This window comes from Equus przewalskii, chromosome 5, assembly GCF_037783145.1.
Source record: "Equus przewalskii isolate Varuska chromosome 5, EquPr2, whole genome shotgun sequence".
NCBI classification, from domain to species: domain Eukaryota; kingdom Metazoa; phylum Chordata; class Mammalia; order Perissodactyla; family Equidae; genus Equus; species Equus przewalskii.
The window spans coordinates 74,290,748-74,309,029 of NC_091835.1; the positions used below are offsets into that span (position 1 = coordinate 74,290,748).

Sequence of the window (18,282 nt, forward strand, 5' to 3'; positions counted from 1 at the left end):
TCTTTGTTTCATTGATCCTTTCTACCACCTTTTTCATTTCAATAGTATTTATTTCTGCTCTGATTTTTATTATTTCTCTCCTTCTGCTGACTTTGGGTTTTATTTGTTCTTCCTTCTCTAGTTCCGTTAGGTGTACTTTAAGGTTGCTTATTTGGGATTTTTCTTGTTTGTTAAGATGTACCTGTATTGAGATGAATTTTCCTCTTAATACAGCTTTCGCTGTATCCCATATGAGATGGTATGGCATGTTATCATTTTCATTTGTTTCCAGGTATTTTTTTATTTCTTCTTTAATTTCTTCAATGATCCATTGCTTGTTCAGTAGTGTATTGTTTAGTCTCCACATCTTTGTGCCTTTCACAGCTTTTTTCTTGTAATCAATTTCTAGCCTTATAGCATTATGATCAGAGAAGATGCTTGTTATTATTTCAATTTTTTTAAATTTGTAGAGGCTTGCCTTGTTTCCAACATATGGTCTATCCTTGAGAATGTTCCATGTGCACTTGAGAAGAATGTGTATTCTGCTGTTTTAGGATGAAGTGATCTATATATGTCTATTAAGTCCAATTGTTTTAGTTTTTCGTTTAGCTCCACTATTTCCTTGTTGATTTTCTGTCTGGATGATCTGTCAATTGATGTGAGTGGGGTGTTGAGGTCCCCTTCTATTATTGCATTGTTTTTAACATCTTCCTTTAGGTCTGTTAATAGTTGCTTTATGAACCTTGGTGCTCCTATGTTGGGTGCATAGATATTTATAAGTGTTCTTTCTTCTTGATGAAGTGTCCCTTTGGTCATTATATATTGTCCCTCTGTGTCTCTCTTTACCTGTCTTATTTTGAAATCCACTTTGTCTGAAATAAGAATTGCAACACCTGCTTTTTTTTTTTTTTTTTTTTGCTGTTATTAGCTTGAAGTATCGTCCTCCACCTCTTCACTCTGAGCCTCTGTTTGTCCTTGGGGCTGAGGTGTGTTTCCTGGAGGCAACAAATTGTTGGATCTCGTTCTTTAATCCATTTTGCCACTCTGTGTCTTTTTATTGGAGAGTTCAATCCGTTTACATTGAGAGTGATTATTGATGCATGTGGACTTAATGCTGTCAATCTGTTGCTCATTATCTGGATTTCCTGCATTTCTCTTCCTGTGTTCTTTAGCCTACCCATTTAATACTACAATTTCTTATGCTGGGTTTTTTAGATTTTTCCTTATTTATGTTTTGTGGCTCTGTTCTGTTTTTTAGTTTAGTGGCTACCCTGAAGTTTGTATTTAGAATCTCGTGTATAATATAGTCTATTCTCTGGTGGTCTCTTACTTACTTGGCCTAGACTGATTTAGTCCCTTTGCTTTTCCCCTCCTAAATTATTATTTTCATTTCTTATTCCAACTCGTGTTATGAGTTTGTAGTTAGAGTGATAAGATCATCTTTGCTATGGTAGTTTCCTTACCTTTATCCTACAGCTATAGTTGAATATTTGCTATCCTATTCTGGTTCTTTTTATCTGTCTCCCTACTCTGTGGTTTGTGACCCCTTTCTCCCTTTTTTCTTTTTTCAGGTATGAGAGCCTTCTTGAGGATTTCTTGTAGTGGAGGACTTTTGGTTACAAATTCCCTTAACTTTTGTTTGTCTGGAAAAGATTTAATTTCTCCCTCATGTCTAAAGGATATTCTTGCTGGATAGAGTATTCTTGGCTGAAGATTTTTATCTTTTAAAGTTTTGAATATATCACTCCATTCTCTCCTAGCTTGTAAGGTTTCTGTAGAGAAATCCACTGAAAGTCTGATAGGAGTTTCTTTGTAGGTTATTTTCTTCTGTCTTGCCGCCATGAGCATTCTTTCTTTGTCTTTCATTTTTGCCACTTGTACTACTATATGCCTTGCAGTGGGTCTTTTTACATTGACAAATCTAGGAGATCTGAAAGCTTCCTCTACACAAATTTCTCCCTCAATCCCTAGATTTGGGAAGTTCTCTTCTATAATTTCATTAAGCACACTTTCTGCTCCATTTTCCTTTTCCACGTTCTCAGGAATTCCTATGATCCTTAAATTCTTTCGCCTCATTGAATCCACTATCTCTTGGAGATTTTCCTCATTTGTTTTAATTCTTAGTTCTCTTTCTTCCTCTGTCTGGAGCCATTCAGCCTGTCTATCTTCAATTATGCTAATTGTCTCTTCTATGGTGTCTACACGAGCATTCAGGGAATCCGTATTCTGTTTTATCTGGCCCATTGTGTTTTACATCTCTAGTAATTCTGTTTTATTCTTCTTTATAATTTCAATCTCTTTTGTGAAGTAACTCCAGAACTCGGCTTGTTTCTCTATCTTTCTCTCTACCTCATTGAGTTTTTTTATTATAGCTGCTCTGAACTCATTTTCACTCAGTTTACCTATTTCCAATTCCTCAGGACTTAATGTGTTTTTATTGTTTTCCTTCTGGTCTGGGGCTTTTATAAATTGCTGGATGGTAGAGGGGAAGTTTTTTCGCATGGTGGTAGAATTCGCTTGCAGTTACAGCCTGTCGCCACTAGATGGGGGTCAAGAGCCACGCGTTCTGAGCTCTCCGCCTTCCGGCCAGATGGCGGCGCCCAGCGTGGGTTGCCGGGGGGGTGGGGTGGTTTTTCTCCTGCGCCGATCTGGATTCGGATCAGTTCTGTTCTCTGGTCTCCTGGGGTCCTGGGTTTATGGGGTTCCCACACACGGAAGCTTTCCCCCATCAGCAGGTTTCCAACTGTACCTGCGGCGGGAGTCCTGGACAATCCCCCGGTCACGCGGCCCCTCCCCTGCTCCTTCCCGCACCCGCGGCAGCGATCCCAGACCCAAGGTGAGGTAGCGAAGTTCTCTCCTACCCCGTTCCAGCTCCTCCGAGGCCAGCAGCAGTGTCTCCGTCCTCCGTATTTTTGATACTGTAGGTCTCTGACGTCCTGGCATTAGGTTTATTTTGCTGAAATTCAAGTTCGTTCCAGTCCTTTGTTGTAGTTTGGAGGGGGGAGAGTCCCGGGTCAGCTCACCCTGCCATTTTGCTTCACCCACCTCCATAAAGGAATAATTTTTAAAAAGATATACATTGATCTACTTTTCTCCAACTGAAGAAAAGTTCTCAAGATTTTGTCAACTTACATGTCCATTTTCAGTAGTTAGTTTTACAAGAGGTTTCTAAAGGCAAGGTTAGAAGCCTCTCACTTCTCCTAGACAGGCTCACTCATTGCTTTACATAGCTGACATCTTTTTAACCCACCGCCTGAGATATATCCCACTCTCTTTCTTTGGTAACTTCTGATGAATTTTTTTTCTATTGTGATTTCATTTTCATCTTTTTGTTTACTTTTGTTAGATATTAGAAAGGACAAATTCTGTGATATTGCTCAATTCTTTACATTTCCCCAAATTTTTGCCTTTGTTTTTAGCATAAGCTATAGATGCCTGTTTAATAAAGTGAAAAAGAATATAAAATATCAACACAGTTTAATATCTAGAATGTTCCAAATTGTGACTCTTAGCAATCAACTGAGAATAGACTTCCCTACCAAGAACTCCACACATGGATCCAAGGTAACAAGTTGAATTTGAAGGGGGTAGTAAGGCCTCAACTTCAATGGTCCAAGGACATTTTGGAAATCTGAGCACTTGCGCATAGTTTAGTTCTATCCTAAAGCGCTGTAGAAGGCTGGGTACTGTTTGGGATACAAATGGGTCATCACCTGGTGTATTCACATGCTTTATATGTGGTAATAATGTTGAGTGAAATGCTGCTTCTTCAGCATCTAAGGAACAAGCTGGATCAGACTGATGATGGAAAAAAATTTCCAGAACTACAGAAAATATTGAAGAGTGTATAACATTTTTAATAAAAGGTCTTTTACATAAAGCCATTGCTGTTTTGAACATTGGGGTATCTTTGGTGGCTAAGCCAGAGATTAGCGCTGACTTTCAATTTATTCCAAATTCATTGAGCTACTATTAATTCATAGAGAAATATTCTTCAACAGCCACATCTGAATCATTAAGATCCCGCTGATCCACATTTCTACCAAAACCTATGATCAAGTGGAAGACAGTGCCATAATGTGCTTTAAAATGCAGGCTTTAGTTCAAATCCCAGATTCTCAACCTTCTACCAGAGTCTCCTTGGAATAGTTACTGACCTCTCGAAGACTTGCTTTTCTCAACTCTAAAATGTGGATAGTAATAGTGTCTATCTTGTAGGATAGTTTTGAGCATTTCACGAGATAATAGGTGTAAAATATTTAAAAAGCCATTACTTATTGTGTTTAATAAATGATATCCATTATAACAACATGATAATAGTACAGTACCCTTTTAAAGAAACTAGGTCTTAACTGGTTAGACCAGGTATTAAATTGATTGGTTTAGTGTAACTGGAACTGTAAACATGTTGGCTATTCTACTTCAAATTCCTTTCTAGCAAAGCCTGTTTATTTCCATTCCTCTTGTGTCCAGTTGCATCCGTGGGCAGCCAGATCAGTGAAGGCCTTCCGCATTCTACAGATAAAACAGATCAGAACACTTGGCAGCAGGTTGTTAGGACTGGGCTACCATCAACTCCACGTGCCCTGCATATCTCTGAGTATGCTGAGGCAAGGAAGAAGAGTACTTGGTATGAATCAAAGTTCAAGAACACTAGCCAAGTCTTGATCCAGCCTTCATAATATAAGCATTTAGAAATGAATTTGGGAAGGAATTCATCACCTTCTAAATGAGCTTGTCCAAAGACAAGTCATGCTCCCCTGAAACTGTTCATCTAAGCTGGCTTTGTGTTAATGCATACTTGGCAGGTACTCCATGTCCTAGCTAAGCAAAGGAATGAGGTTAATGATTCTGCAGTTGGGCTCTCGAAATGTTCAGTGTCAAAACGTATAAATTTGGGGGTTTTATCCCTCCTAGCACCACTGCAGACAAGAATCAAAAATGCAGCTTTACCCGCCTGGCATTCTCAGGATGCTATCAGAGCAGAGCTAAGTGAGGAGATAATAAAACAACCGGGGCTGGTCTGTCCCTCTTGGGGATTCGTTCCTCTCTCCTCTCTCCCTAAGCCCCCAGAGGATGTGGACTTACAGATTCCAAATCTAAACAGGTAGTCTTCTCCAAATGCTGTGTCTTGGAACCAGTTTAAAATAAAATTCAAAAGAAAAAAGAGAATTTTTCAAGAAGCCAAATAAGGTAAGAACAGTTCTGTAACGACTTGGGCTCTCTGGCCTTAGGATCATCTTTTCCATTTCTTTTAATTCATTCAGAATGTCACAAACTAGGGCTTAATCTGCTCACACATATCACTAGACAGTATAGCTGAAGCTACACAGAGGTCATGAGTTCAGAAGTCAAAATAATCACCCATCTGAGGAATAGATCCACTGCAGGAGTGGAGAGGGGGCATGATTACACACCAGACAACATACGATACAAAGAATTATTATTGGAACAGAAACATCAAGAACTTGAAATAAGTACAATTTATTCAGAAAGATAAAAATCACACTGGTAAAAATAAGGACAAAACACATAAAGAACTAGGTAAAAAATACTGTTGAAAAACCTAATGATGGAAATAAAGAACAAAACAGATGAAGCTCATACCGAGAGAGATAGAACCAATACAAAAATAGTGACAAACTCTCTGAGATCAGAGATCTGATAAACTCTCCTATAAAGCAACAGAAAACAATAAAGTGATTAGATTAGGTAGGTAGGTAGATAAATAGTCACCGAGAAACAAGAGCAGATGCCAAATAAACCTAGATAATAAGAGTTACAGGTGAAGAGAAGGGGAAAGAAAAAAGAAGGAAATAATAACATAGTTCCTTTAATAGGGAAAGACGGATATCTCTGAGTATGCTGAGATGAGATAGGTAAGGAAAATAGACACCTTAAGAAGTCAGACATTTAAATGTGACAACACTTCAGAAGGCTTGACATACAAAGATCACATCTGAAGACACTTTCAGAAGAAATACTCAAATAAGAGAATAAATAAATCCAGAAGGATGATGCAAATAATATGAAACTTTAAAATGATTATATTAAATAAATTATATTAATTATATATATTATATATAATATAATAAATTATATTAATCATATAAAATATACTTTTATCTTTTAAAAAGTAAGACCCAAAGAAGAGTAAAAGACAGAAAATCTATATTCATTGCCAGAACTAAAATTCTAGAAAACACGTACATGGTGGTGTTTTGAAGAAAGTCCAAAGTAACATACACACGAAGAATAATAACATATTTGCTGTCATCCAAGAAAGAAAGAAAGATATAAGTTTAAGAAATCCTTAGATTAAAATGAGTAAGGATGAATCTTAAGGTATCTATCCTGAAAATAAAATAGAATTTATAACTTTTAAATCAACAAAATAAAAAGTATTCATCTAATGAAAGATACACATAAAAAGTAATAACAAGTAGAATAGATGAATATACAGAATAAGATGGCAGAAATCAGTGCCACTATATAGTAATTATAAAAACAATATATCTGTGTATCCCGCAATAAAAAAACCACAGATCCTCAAATTAGATTAAAAATAGAAATAAGTAAACCCAGGAATGTGTTGCATATAAGAGACACTTAAAGCAGGATATTAAAAGGTTGAAAATAAAAGGAATGAATGACATCGTCAACATGGCAGAGTAGGTTTTCTACTGTCTTCTCAAAGAATACCAATTTTGACAATCACTCATGGACAAGAGTGCCTTTGTGGAAGTCTGAGGGTACACTGGAGAAATTCCAGCAGACCACGGGAGCAGAAAGAAACACTGGAGATTGAATGTTTGAAGACGGTACGAGGAATAGTTTCACTTTGCCCACATCATCCCTCCTGCAAAGTGGCACATCTCAGCGCCAAGAGAGACTCTATAGGTCCATGATTTCTCATGTGGGAGAAAGTGAGAGTGTGAAAGTGAGCGCCTTGTTCCCCAGCTGTGTGGAAACCAACAAAGAGGTACATTTTTTTCTTGCCTCATCCAGAAATCTGAGTTGCAAACTGCAAGATTAGGGGGCAGTGAGCAGCCAGGAGAGTAGCAGCCAGGGCTCAGAGGGAGCAACCATTGGGAGGTGGGTCCTACTAACCACTTTGAGGACTCCACCAGGAAGCCCACCAAGGAGTGTTTGGAATCCCTCACCTGCGGATCCCCTCAACTGATCCACAGGCACCCCCAATGTTCCACGAGCCTCCCAGCCTGTGGCCAGCTCCCTGTGCATTCCCCTGACAGTGGTAAGAGTGAGCCTTTGCAGATGGCTTGTTAGCATGTGCAGAAAGCTGGCCTGACTCTATGGGACTGGAAGAAAGCACACAGTCTTGAACATTCTGGCTTCCATTGTTTCTACCAAGAAGTATGCTGTCCTCACATTTTCTCACTTTTATGTAATGAGATTTTGGTGGGGGGGGGGGATGGTGAGGAAGATTGGCCCTGAGCTAACATCTTTTGCCAGTTTTCCTCTTTTTGCTGGAGGAAGATTGTCTCTGAGCTAACATCTTGGTCAAGCTTCCTCTATTTTATATTTGGGATGCAGCCACAGTATGGCCTAATAAGTGGTGCGTAGGTCTGCACCTAGGATCTGAACATGTGAACCCCAGGACGCTGAAGCAAAGCAGGCAAACTTAACCACCATGCCACCAGGCTGACCCCTGTAATTAGATTTTAAAAACTCTCCGTGAAGCAAGTATAAAGGGAACACATCTCCACATAATAAACGTCATACACGACAAGCCCACAGCTAGCATCATACTCAATGGTGAAAAGCTGAAAGCCTTTCCTCTGAGAGCAGGAACAAGACAAGGCTGACCACTCTCACCACTTCCATTCTGGTAACAATTAGGTAAGAAAAAGAAGTAAGAGGCATCCATACTGGAAAGGAAGAGGTAAAAGTGTCCCTATTTGCAGATGACACGATTTTATGTATAGAAGACCCTAAGGACTTCGTCAAAAAACTGTCAGAACTGATAAACATATTCAGTAAAGTTGCAGAATACAAATCAATACACAAAAATCTGTTGTGTCTCTATAACTAATAGCAACCTATTAGAAAGAGAAATAAAGAAAACAATCCCATTTGTAATTGCATCAAAAAATACCTAGGTTGGGGCTGGCCCTGTAGCCGAGTACTTAAGTTCACGTGCTCCACTTCAGTGCCCCAGGGTTTCGCCAATTCTGATCCTGGACGTGGACATGGCACTGCTCATCAGGCCATGCTGGGGTGGCATCCCACATAGCACAACCAGAGGCACTCACAACTAGAATACACAACTATGTACTGGGGGGCTATGGGGAGAAGAAGAAGAAAAAAAAGAAGATTGGCAACAGATGTTAGCTCAGGTGCCAATCTGTAAAAAAAAATACTGAGGAATAAATTTAACCAAGAAGGTAAAAGACCTCTATGTTGAAAACTACAAGACATGAGTGAAAGTAATTGAAGAAAACACAAATAAATGGAAAAATACTCCACACTCATGGATCGGAAGAATCAATGTTGTTAAAATGAGCATACTAACCAAAGCAATCTACAGATTCAATGCAATCCCTCTCAAAGTTCCAATGGCATTTTTTAAAGAAATAGGACAAATAATCCTAAAGTTTGTATGGAACCACAAAAAACCCAAATAGCCAAAGCAATGTTGAGAAAGAAGAACAAAACTGAAGGCCTCACGCTCCCTGATTGCAAACTATATTACAAAGCTATAGTGATTAAAGCAGCATGGTATTGGCATAAAAACAGACACATTGATCAGTGGAAAGGAATAGAGAGCTCAGGAATAAACCCATGCATACATGGTCAACTAATTTATGACAAAGGGGCCAAGAATGTACAAGGGGGAAAGAACAGTCTCTTCAATAAATTGTGTTGGGAAAAGTGGACAGCCTCATGTGAAAGAATAAAACTGGACACTATCTTACGCTGCATATGAAAATTAGCTCAAAATGGATTCAAGACTTGCACGTAAGACCTGAAACCATAAAACTCTTAGAAGAAAACATAGGCGGTGAGCTCCTTGATGTAGGTCTTGGTGAAGATTTCTTTTCAGTGAGGAAGCTTGGCTCTCAGCTAACATCTGTTGCCAAACTTCCTCTTTTTTTTTTTTAGCTTGAGGAAGATTGTCCCTGAGCTAACATCTGTGCCAATCTTCTTCTATGTTGTATGTGGGATGCTGCCACAGCATGGATCGATGAGCAGTGTGTAGGTCTACACCCAGGATCTGAACTCATGAACCCTGGGCCACTGAAGCGGAGCACGTGAACTTAACCACTACACCACTGGGCCGGCCCCTTGGCAAGAATTTCTTGAACCTGACACCAAAAGCATAGGCAACAAAAGCAAAAATAAACAAGTGAGACGACATCAGACTACAAAGCTTCTGCACAGAAAAGAAAACCATCAACAAAGTGAAAAGGTCACCTATCTCAATGGGAGAAAATATTTGCAAATCATATATGTGATAATGGTTAATATCCAAAATATAGAGAGAATTCATACAACTCAATAGCAAAAAAGCACAAACAATCTAGTTAAAAACTGGGCAGAAGATCTGAATAGACATTTTCCCAAAGAAGGCATACAGATGGCCAACAGGTACATGAAAAGATGCTCAACATCATTAATCATCAGAGAACTGCAAATCAAAACCACAATGAGATATCACCTCACACCTGTTAGAATGTCTATTATCAAAAAAACAAGAAATAGCAAGTGTTGGTGAAGATGTGGAGAAAAGGGAACCCTTGTGCAATGTTGGTGAGGATGGAAACTGGTATAGCCACTATGGAAAACACTATGGAGGTTCCTCAAAAATTTAAAAATAGAACTACCATATGATCCAGCAATTCCACTTCTGGACATCGATCTGAAGAAAATGAAAACACTAACTTGAAAAGATGTATGCATTCCATGTTCGTTGCAGCACTATTTACAACAGTCAAGATATGGAACAGCCTAACTGTCCATCAGTGGATGAATGGATAAAGAGATTGTGGTGTATAGATACGTATACAGTGGAATGATATTCAGCCATAATAAAGAGTGAAATCTCACCACTTGCAACAACATGGATGGACCTCTAGGGCATTGCTGTTAAGTGAAATGAGTCAGACAGAAAAGGACAAATACTGTATGATCTCTCTTATATGTGGAATCTAAAACAAAACAAAACAGAAAAACAAGCTCATAGATACAGAGAAGCGATTCAGATTGGTGGTTGGCAGAAGTGAGGAGTGAGGGCTGGGAGAAATGATTGAAGGGGGTGAGAAAGAAAAAAAAAATTTTAAAGATTGTTTTCTTCGGCAGCTTTTAAAATTTTCTGTTTATAACTAGCTTTAAACAATTTTTAAAATTGTTGTGCCTTCCAGTTTATTGTGGTTAGGGTTTGTTGAGCTTCTCTGGTCAGTGGATTTATACTGTCCACCTTTTGAATTTTACAATATTTTCACTCATTTCTTCAAATATTTTTTCTCTCCCTCCTTTCTCCTTTTTTAAATGAGACTCTAATTACACAAGACATCAGGCCTCTTAAATTTGTCTCACTGTTCCCTGATGCTCTTTTATGTTTTTAAAAGTTTTTTCTTTGAGTGTTTTATAGAGGAAGATTTTACTGCTATTTCTTCCAGTTAACTAAGTTTTTCTTCTGCAATATCTAACTGATGTTAAAACTATTCCACATGTATTTTTCTCAGACGGTGTAGTTTTCGTCTCTGTAGGTTTGACTTGGATTTTTAAAATAATTTTAATGTTTTTACTTAACCTTTTCTTTCTTCTATATTCTTCAAAGTGTGGAGCACAGCTACAATTACTGTCTTAACTGTTTTATACTGTTTACACTTATAACTACTGTATTTTGTTTTAATTGTATCGTCTGTTTTAATTTTAATCTATTTTAATTGTATCACCATTTTGGGTCTATTTGTATGTATTGATTGTTCTACTCACTATATGTTGTATTTTCCTACTTCTTTCCATGCCCGATGAGTTTGATCATGTCAGCCATTATGAATTTTACCTTCTTGAAGGCTGGATGCATTTGGATGTCTGTAAAGATCCCTTAGGTTTGTTCTGGTATCATTTAAATCACTTGGGAACAGTTTTTCTCTCGGGTTCTGTGTTAAATCTGTGTTAGAATGGACCAGAGCAGTGTTTAGCCTTGTGATTTTTTTGCCCAAGCTGAGGTAAATCTTTCTGAGTAATACCCAGTAAACTATGAGAGTTTTAGTTATGTTTGATGTGGATAGGAACCATTTCCATCAGTGTGGGCTCAGAATATGGTTCTTCGCAATGCTTTGGGTGATTCTTACCTCGGTCAGGCAATTTCCTCATGGGTATATGCTGATCAGCACTCAGCTGAACGCTCATGATGGGCTGTCTGTAGATCACAGATATCTCTCTGTGCCTCTCCCACTTCTCCATACTGTCTTGTGAACTTTAGGCTCCCTGGACTACCACCTACACCTTCCCAACTCTAGCAGACTGATGGGGTCCACATGGGTCCCCCCAACCCCCCACTGTCTCCAGTAAGTAAGCTGAAGTAATCATCTCTCAGGGATCACTGTCTGGCATTGTCTGATGTGAATTATCTGGAAAACTTTGATTTCATATATTTTAGTTGAATTTTTAGTGGTTTAACCTAGAGGGCATATATGCTCCCTGTTACTCCATTTCAGCTCGAGCCTATTATCTTTCTGCGCTCTTTTCCTCAAATCGAAACATTTCCTAACGTTCTAAATATTTGAAAATATAGAGTGACTAATAATCATAACTTGCTGCTTTGCTTATTCTAAATATTCCTATAAACACTTCTTTCCTTTGGTTATGATTAAATTTTTTCTCCTCTTAAAACACTTTTTTGTTTGGCAGCATTCTATGTTTGGTCTCTCACCTTACGTGTGAAACGAGTAGTGCTCTTTGCTACCTAATAGAAGTTTACTATTATTTGCACTGGGCGTTTGTGGCAGGAGTATCAGGGAAGGCCTGTAGGAGATAAGATGCCATCCAAGATCTGGCAATCTAGCCTAGACGTGAGTCAAGAATACAGTAAATGTTAATTTGCAGAAATATCCATAACACTTTGCAGTACTCCTATAAGTAGGTGGGTTTTGTCACCTCTTGAATGTGTGCTGTTTTTATGACTTGCTTTTATCAAGTAGCTGCCACCGTGGAATATTTTAGTGAAAATGAGGAACATAACTGTAACCTTGGTTGGTTATTTCTAAGCATCTGGGGAACGTGGAGAAAGAAAAGTGATCATCTCAGGATTTTAAGCTTCCATCTCGTTATGAAAAAGGAGTCGGATAACTATGACTTCCATTAGCTCCAGGACTGAAACTCTTGAAAACCAACCCAAGTCTAATCTTGTGGATGAATTCATTTCTAGGCAAATTGAATTCACAACCTCCAGTGTTTACTAGAGGGCACATATGGGTAGATTCCATTGACGCCCCATATTCCGCTTAACCATCTTTGCCAGAGAAGTAGACATTTATATCCTGTCTCAAGGGTTTGAGCTCTTCTTGCCTGAAAAAGATGTAATGATATAATGACCTCTTTTGAGGTAGATTTCTTGCAGAATACTGAATTCGTTCAAGATCTACCCTCACTTTGTCTCATTGCTTGGAGTCCAATAACCAGACTCAAGCTCAAACAGACTCCAGGGCATTGGGTACAGTATGACCTGGAAGGAGGTACCACACGCACCTAAAGAATTTCAAGACAGCTTATTTATATCAACAGAAACCTGAGGAATATCTATGTGAATGAATCATTAGAGTTTTAGAATTAGGGTAAAGTGAGAAGAAACAATGGATTGGGTTGAATTTACTGATGTGAATGCTGGTCTCTCAAGTTGCTGGACGTGACTCTACTTGGCCCAAATGTGTCCTACACTGAATGAAATTGAGATTTCAGAATTTCCTCCTTTTGCTATTGAGAAGGCATCCAAAGACTTAAGGAGATTGAGATACTGGAGCAGATTTATTATGTAAGACTAGCTCATCTACTCTCCAACAACAGCCCAGGAAATTCCAAACGTTCAGATTCCATTCCATTCATCAGACATTGAGAAACACATTGTTGACAGGGAGCCGTGGTATCCTGAAGTGCTCTGTAGTGACTATTCCCTAAAGTCCAGGGATGACATTGGGAGATGGTGCTATTGAAAAGGGCTCCCCGAATTCAATGGGATGAGGAGACCCTGACCTGTAGGCGTCAGGTGGTAGAAATAGAAATAAGATAAGCGTGGTTACTATAGCGGCCAGCAGAACTGAGAGATTTGAAATGCAGAGACCTCTGGTGTTGGCTAAATGACCATAATGTCTCTAGGGACTGAAATAGATTGGCAACCAGAATGGGGAAAGGATCATCTCTTCACTAAGTGGTGTTGAGAAAACTAGATATCCACATGCAAAAGAATAAAACTGGACCATTATATTACACCATGCACAAAAATCAACTCAAAATGGATTAAAGAATTGAATGTAAGACCCAAAATCATGAAACTTCTAGAAGAAAACATAGGCAGTACACTCTTTGAGGTCGGTCTTAGCAGCATATTTTCAAGTCCCTTGTCTGAGCGGGCAAGGGAAACAAAAGAAAACATCAACAAATGGGGCTACATCAAACTAAAAAGTTTCTGCACAGCAAAGGAAACCATCAACAAGATGAAAAGAGAACCTAACAATTGGGAGAAGATATTTGCAAACCATATATCGGATAAGGGGTTAATATCCAAAATATACAAAGAACTCATACATCTCAACAACAAAAAAACCAACAACTCAATTAAAAAATGGACAAAAGATCTGAACAGAGATTTCTCCAAAGAGGATATACAGATGGCCAACAGGCATATGAAAAGATGCTTAACATCATTAGCTATCAGGGAAATGCAAATCAAAACTACAATGAGATACCACCTCACTCCGGTCAGAATGGCTATAATTAACAAGACAGGAACCAATAAGTGTTGGAGAGGATGTGGAGAGAAAGGAACCCTCGTACACTGCTGGTGGGAATGCAAACTGGTACAGCCACTGTGGAAAGCAGTATGGAGTATCCTCAGAAAATTAAAAAGAGATCTACCATATGATCCAGCTGTCCCACTGCTGGGTGTTTATCCAAAGAATTTGAAAACACAAAGGCATAAAGATACATGCACCCTTATGTTCATTGAAGCATTATTCACAATAGCCAAGACTTGGAAGAAACCTAGGTGCCCATCAAGCGATGACTGGATAAAGAAGATGTGGTATATATTCACAATGGAATACTACTGACCCATAAGAAATTATGAAATTCAGTCATTTGTGACAACATGGATGGACCTTGAGGATATTAGGCTAAGCGAAAAGAGTCAGAGGGAGAAAGTCAAATACTGTGTGATCTCACTCATAAGTCTTTATCTTCTGATAAAAACAACTGCAAACAGACACATAGCAACAGAGACTGGATTGGTCGTTACCATAGGGGAAGTGGGGGGGGGGGGGAAGGGCAAAGGGGGTGATTAGGCTCACATGTGAGGTGATGGACTATAATTAGTTTTGAGTGGTGAACATGATGTAACCCATACAGAATTCAAAATATATTATGATGTACATCTGAAAGCTATATAATGTTATAATCCAATGTTACTGCAACAAAAAAATAACATGATCTATTTAAAAAACAGAATACTATTGACTTTCTAAAAATTTTATACTTCCGGGGCCGGCTCCGTGGCCGAGTGGTTAAGTTCGCACGCTCCGCTGCGACAGTCCAGGGTTCAGATCCTGGGCGCGGACATGGCACCACTTGTCAGGCCACGCTGAGGCGGCATACCACATCCCACAACTAGAAGGACCTGGAACTAAGATATACAACTATGTATCGTGGGGGTTGGGAAATAAAGCAGAAAAAAAAAAAGATTGGCAACAGTTGTTAGCCTAGGTACCAATCTTTAAAAAAAAAAAAAAATTTATACTTCCCTATTGTGTAAAATTGAATGGAAATATGTGTTTCTAATGAAGTAAAATTAAGTTTCAAAACAAATAAAAATGACCAGATGGAAAAAAAATAAAATAAAAATATTTAGGACTGGATGAAAAAGTAAATATGACATATTAATATATAAGCCAGAGAAGTGCTGAAGAGAAATATAAAGAACTAAATGTTTACATTAGAAAAAAGGAAAATCTTGGATAACCTGGAAGAAATACAAAGTTTCTAAAAACATGTAAGCTACGAAAACTGAATCAAGAAGAAATAGAAAGCCTGAATAGACCAATAACATTAAAGGAGATTGGAGCAAAAACCTCTCAGTGAAGAAAACTAGGGCCAGATGGCTTCACAGGTGAATTCCACTACATATTCAAAGAATTAATACTAATCCTTCTTAAACTATTGTAAAAAAAATAGAAAAAGAAGGAACACTTTCAAACACATTTTATGAGGCCAGCATCACCCTGATACCAAAGCCAGACAGAGACACCACAAATAAAGAAAACCACAGCCCAACATCCCTGATGAACATAGATATAAAAACCCTCAACAAACCACTAGAAATCCAAATTCAACAGTATATTAAAAGGATCATACACCATGACCAAGTGGGATTTATCCCTGACATGCTAGTGTGGTTCAACATAAGCAAATCAATCAATGTGATATACTACATTAACAGAATGAAAGAAAAAAAAAACACATGATCATCTCAATAAAGGGAGAAAAAAACATTTGACAAAATTCAACATCCATTCATGATAAAAACTCTCAACAAAGTGGGTATAGAAGGTTCTTACCTCAACACAGTAACGGCCATAATATATGACAAGCCCACAGCTAACGTCATAATCAATGGAGGAAAGCTGAAAGCTTTTCTTCTCAGATCTGGTACAAGACAAGAGTTCCCACTCTCACCATTCCTAACAAACACAGTACTAGAAATCCTAGCCAGAGCAATTAGACAAGAAAAGATATAAAAGGAATCCAGATCATAAAGGAAGAAGTAAAAGTATCTCTGTTTGCGCATGACATGATAAGATGTGTAGAAAACCTTAAAGACTCAACAAAAAACTGTTAAAACTAATGAATTGAGTAAAGATGCAGTGCACAAAACCAATACACAAAAATTAGTTGTGCTTCTATAAACAAAAAATGAGCTATCCAAAACAGAATTTAATATTTATTCATAATAGAAAAAACGAATAAAATACTTGGGAATAAATTTACCCAAGAGGTGGAAGACTTCTACACTGAAAATTATAAAACACCAATGAAGCAAATTAAAGAAGACACAGATAAAATGGACACATATCCCATGCTCATGGGTTGGAAGAATTAATATTGTTAAAATGTTCATATTATCCAAAGTGATCCACAGATTCAATGCAACCCATAACAAAATTCCAATATAATTCTTTACAGAAATAGATAATCTTAAAATTCATATGGAACCACAAAAGACTCTGAATAGCCAAAGTAACCTTGAGCAAGAATAACAAACCTAGAAGAATCGTACTTCCTGATCTCAGGGTATATTACAAAGCTACAGTAATCAAGTAAAGGATAGCACTGTTTACAATACTGGCATAAAAACAGACATATAGAACAATGGAACAGGACTGAGAACCCAGAAATAAATCCAGACATCTACAGCCAACTGATCTTTGACAAGCATGCCAAGAACATACAATGGGGAAATGATAGTCTCTTCAATAAACAGTGTTAGGAAAACTGGATATCCATATGCAGAAGAATGAAATTGGACCCTTATCTCACAACACATACAAAAATCAACTCAAAGTAGATTAAAGACTTAAACATAAGACCTGAAACCATAAAACTACTAGAAGAAATACAGGCAAAAGCTTCTGAACATTGGTGTGGGCAATGATTTTTTGGTTTTACATCAAAAGCACAGGGAACAAAGGAAAAATAGACTGGTGGGATAGCATCAGACTGAAAAACTTCTGCACAGCAAAGGAAACAATCAACAAAGTGAAAAGGCAACTCACAGAATAAGAAAAAATGTGTGCTAACCACATATGATAAGGGGTTAATATTCAAAATATATAAGGAATTCCTACAACTCAAGGGCAAAAAAAAAATACATAACCCAAACAAAAAACAGACAAAGGACTTGAAAGGACAGCTCTCCTAATAAGACACAAATGGCCAAGAGGTATATGAAAAGGTGCTCAGTATCACTAATCATCAGGGAAATGCAAATCAAAACCATAGTAATTCCCTCATTGGAGAAGAGAAAATGGGAAAAGTTTGTGGGCCATATACTATGCACCAGGCACTGATCTACCTTAACAATTATAAGTCTAGTTAATGAACATTATAATCCCCATTTTACAGAACAGGGAAGTGAGATTCAGAGAGATGAAGTTTCTTGTGCCACTCAAGATGGAATTGATTATTGTGCTGTATTTGGTCAGACCGCATTCCTTGTCTGGGCCTCATCACCATTGTGAGAATTATATGAAACCATGTATGGGGAAGCCATTTGTAAGACATTTGTGCAATAGGTATTTTGTCCCTAATTCTGGCGTTTTCTTCCCAAGTCTAGCATTGGTTTTTCTGGTGTTTGTACTCTATTGATCATTAGGTGATTAACCTGATAAATTAAGGGCTGTGAAGGTATTTTGGGGTTGCAAATGGTTAGCCCTCCCACTTAATAAATACCTATCTTAACAAGTTCTTCACTATGTTAAACTGGAAATTTGCAGGTATTTTCTCAGAAGTGACTCCCGGGCCAACAAGGACTCCCACCTCTACCTCAATATAAGCATTCCACTTCTGACTGTTTTATGCTTCATTTCTGCATGTACGTTCCAAAAAAAATGAAAATTACTGTTTCCTGCTTTTAGGCAGTAGTCTATAAAAGGGCTAATTACAGCCAGGCTAGTGACTTTCCAAAAATGTGGCTTTTCAGGACGTTCCTGAGCTGCAAACGTTTTCACCTAAGCTGCTTGTTCACGGCCACGTCCAGCTTTGCCCACCAACTGGACAAGGCAGATGCTGAGACTCCATGGTCTTCCTCTTCTCTCACCTGATGCTCTCTTGCTAGCCACCGCAACCTCACCTCCAAGCTAGTCTCTCTGGACTCCCATCCCTTAGCCATAGTTTCAAATCTATTCCCAAAGTTGTCAACAAAGGACAATCATTAGCCTGTTCCAAACAAGGATTCCCCAGGGCAGCTTGTGCTTCTTCCCCAGTGCATGCTCCCAATAAAGCAAACATAACCTCTGTCACTCTGGGTAAAGTATAATCTGGGGTGGGAGGAGGAGGTCATATTCTGCC

At 38.3% G+C, this 18,282-nt stretch overlaps 1 protein-coding gene across 1 annotated transcript in view; it reads right to left on the minus strand.

The window, feature by feature from the left end:
* The window catches only part of LOC139083404 (olfactory receptor 6C2-like), a 152,761-nt gene that overhangs the window by 35,004 nt on the left and 99,475 nt on the right, over window positions 1-18,282 (minus strand). The gene's annotated exons all lie outside the window — the stretch shown is intronic.